The following is a 4,179-nucleotide window of genomic DNA, read 5'->3' as shown; positions in this document are numbered from 1 at the left end:
CGGCGGCCCGTCGCAGGCGATTAGTGTTGTCATGACGAACGGGGGGTCTATCCAGTTACCTTCAGGGTTCCTTTATCGGACTTCAGAGGTTGACTAAGCGGTACCTGGAGCATACAATTTGGGGGTAATTGTTTTTGTGGGGGCGACTATTCAAGCTACCTGACAGGCAGTCCAGCACTGCTTGTAAGTGAGGTTTATAGTACGCCTTCGCAAGGGGGCAAGGGAAGTGCGGTAACCACACTTAGCGATATGTCGTATAGCGTTGCAGTGCCACATCGAATTGAACAAGCGGGGTAGTTAGCTGACGTGACTTTTGACAGGAGACTTACGGACGCCTACTCTCACCATGACCTCGCCAAGGCAACACCGCACACACACCAAAGCAACAATTGATACATCCTTTGAAAAACACTTCCACGAAACATTAACATATTTACACATATATATATATAAACATAAAAACGAGCAACAATAAAGTGAATAACCATAGTAAACAAACAACAAGAAAAGTGAATTATTTATAAATCTGTGTTTATATATCTACACACATATTAACTTGAATTACATATTTTTTATTGCTATTTTATTAACCCTATTATTCCATATATGTATATATATATATATATATATATATATATATACTTGCACATATTTATACATACATATATTATTTACTCATATATTTTTTTTATTTATTATATCCATTCTCATACATTACTCAGAAGTAATCCTCGGTTTGCATTGAAGTTATTTGGGGATTTGGCTTGATTTTGTATATTTTCGAATATCCTTTTTCTTACTTTGAATTTTGGGGGATTTGTTTTCTATTTTATTTTTTTTTTTTTGTGTTGCGATCTCTTCGGCTTACGGAATTGTGTTACCTTTTTTTTTGCGTTTTTGAATTAATTTAAACAGATTTTTGAATTTCGAATTGAATTTGATTTTTATTAACCGCGATACCTACGTGTGCTTGAAAGGCAGGAACCGTTTGTGTGAATGTCTGAGAATAATAGCGAGAATAGAGTCATAGTTTAGGGATTTTGAACTCGGATAGGCCAGTCACGCGTAGTCTCGCCCGTGCGCTTGAAAATCAGGTAGTTGGCTCACTGTTTAACCAGATAGATACGGGAGTACAACACACAGTAGACTTTGTCCCGACCGATTATTTTAATAGGTATGCAGCTAGAATATTTGGTATATCGAATTCCGAATATCCGCCGATTGCGGGCAGCGCGAACGAATCACTAGTCCAAGAACCCAGTGATACCTTAAGTTTCNGATCAAATTCCGAATATCCGCCGATTGCGGGCAGCGCGCAAAAATTAGACCTTTTGTGTGATATGTCCCAGCCAAGTGAGATAGGTGCTGTTGGCAACAGTGACCCTGTGGAGAGCGACCAACCAGGGGGCTCGGAAGCTGCAGGTTCAAAGGCTCAAAGGAGTGAACCCACCCGCACGTCGACCAGTGTTGAACAGCTGAGCCAATTAATGGCGATGATGGCACAAAACAGCAACATGATGGTACAGTGCATGAATGAGGTGCGGCATATGGGAACCAACGTTGCGAACCTCAGCGGCCGAGTAACCGAAATGGAAATATCCGCACAAGCACTGGGCCACCGCTCCACCATAGCATCAACACCGGAAAGTAGGGACCAAGGTGGCGAGAAAAATCAACGTGATGACGAACGATCAGCCCGTAAGGACTCAGAAATGAGGGGACAGGAGATGCGCGAGCCACCAAGAAAGAAATATGACTTGGAGAAGTGGCATATAAAATTTGATGGGACTAGTAAAGGGCATACAGTTGAAAGCTTTATTTTTCGAGTTGAAAGAATGAGGGAGCAGCATCAAATTTCGCACCACCAACTATTCACGGATTTTCATAGTCTCGTGTCGGGCTGCGCGCTGAAGTGGTTCTGGCAGGTGCTAGAAGATCACGCCGATGACCCAAGCTTTGGGTACTTTGAGCTAAAGGCGGAACTGCTAGCCCACTTCAAAAGCGCGGAGTCCGACTACGAGATTATACGGGAAATCATGGAACGTAAACAATTGGCGCAAGAAGGATTCGACGAATTCTACGCAGAAATACAAGACCTAACGTTGAAACCCTATTTGGCCAATTTGACGTTCGCGTCTAAAACAGACACGCTGGCAGAATTAAAGACAGAATGTAGGCGCGCAGAAAAAGTAATGAAAGATAATAGGAATAGATCAAGAACAGTAAACGAGCTAGCTTATTTGGATGCAGAATTTAACACGGAGTTAGTAGAGGGTAGTTTGAAGTCGGTCGAGGCAATAGGTACTCCTCGTAGGGTTGCAAGTGGCCAACTGCCTGATGGTGATGGCAAGAGGTTTAGTCCTGCGCCGGGTAGAGTGCCGGTACCTACATCGGCGAACAAACCTAAAGCCACCATTGACTCATTTTGTCCATCGCCATTCCACTTGATGTTGTGCTTCCAGTGCGGGATGCCGGTCGACTTCTTCTCCAAAAACCCTACTGAAGCCAGGAAAGACACTCGGTGCAAGTCATCATTCCACAATATGATATGCTTTTCATGTGGAGGTGATGGTTCATATTGCGTGTCTAGGCCTGAAAAGGGAAACGGGACACTGGCGGAGATCACCGGGGGCTTCAGCCAGGAGGAGAAAAACCCGGAGAATCACCAATTACAATCCTGAAGAAGGAAAATTGCTATGAACTAGGAAATAAAGTAGAAGTAGGAAAAAAATGTGAAATAAAAAGTCTACATGAAATAAAGATAGAGTACGAAACCGCAAGAAAAAGAATATTTTGTGAAGAAATTTTCAAGAAAAATAATAGTAGGAACTTTAAGAAAATACAGAAAATGAGGGAGAAAAGAAAATTATATAAACGGATTTACAATAAAATAGTTTCAACAATAGTGACTTTGAAGGGTGACAACAGGTTCTTTGCCCAAACAAAAATAGGTGGTAAAGACGCATTAGCATTATTAGATTCAGGTGCAGGAGCTAGCTGTCTGGGCAAAGACGCACACAAGTTTTTAGAAGGCAAAGAAGATAATATTCTGCCCATTGCGAACCAAAATATAAAAACCGCTAACGGAAACGAGACCCCAGTGACTGGAGTCATAACGCTATCAGTAGTATGGGATGAGATGAGCAGAGATCTCGAATTTTTAATAGTGCCAGGATTACAACAAGAAGTTTATTTAGGGATAGATTTTTGGAAGGCCTTTAATCTGAATGTTGTTAGTAGAGGGGCGACCGCGCATCCCGCACATACATCAGTAGCTGAGCTCATACCCGCTGATAGTGAACTGTCCTTTGACGCTATACAACACATACTAACACCGGAACAAACCAAGGCGTTGGAACGAGTGAAAGCGCAGTTCCCGTCCTTTGCGGTGTCGGGGCTAGGTCGGACAGATTTAGAGGAACATAAAATAGAGGTAATTGACGAGAATCTGCCTGTAAAGCAACGGCATTATCCGAGTTCTCCAGCCATACAAAAGCAGGTGTTTGCAGAACTGGATAGAATACTGAGCATGGGTGTCATCGAAGAATCCAACAGCAGCTGGAGTTCACCTGTTTCCTTAGTGATCAAGGGCACCAAGAATCGCCTCTGTTTAGACGCCCGGAAAGTGAATGAGAGGACAATAAAGGACGCTTACCCGCTGCCTCATATTGACGGGATCCTCAGCAGATTGCAGAACACAAGATTTATTTCGGCCATTGACTTAAAAGACGCTTTCTGGCAGATTCCGTTAGAGAAGAAATCTAGGCAAAAGACTGCATTCACTGTACCAGGTCGACCACTATATCATTTTACAGTCATGCCTTTCGGACTTTGCAACGCGGCACAACGAATGTGTCGTCTAATGGACAAGGTTATACCCGCTTCATTACGTGAATGTGTGTTTGTTTATTTGGATGATTTGTTAGTGTGTTCAGAAGATTTTTTGGCTCATATATGTTTATTAGAAAAGGTCGCTCGGTGTTTGCGTGAGGCTAAATTGACAATTAACGTAGAAAAAAGCAAGTTTTGCTACAAGGAGGTGCGCTATCTCGGCTACGTAGTCGGGGACGGATGCATCAGGACGGACGCCAACAAGGTGGCAGCTGTGAGGGACTTTCCCGAACCTAAAACCCCAAGACAACTTCAGTGGTTTGTGGGCATGTCAGGATGGTACCGACG

This window comes from Rhagoletis zephyria, unplaced genomic scaffold (genome assembly GCF_001687245.7).
Source record: "Rhagoletis zephyria isolate East Lansing unplaced genomic scaffold, Rhagoletis_zephyria_1.1 Rzeph_scaffold_00816, whole genome shotgun sequence".
Taxonomy (NCBI): Eukaryota; Metazoa; Arthropoda; class Insecta; order Diptera; family Tephritidae; genus Rhagoletis; species Rhagoletis zephyria.
The sequence above is the reverse complement of the archived record's forward strand: the minus strand, read 5'-3'. Positions refer to the sequence as shown.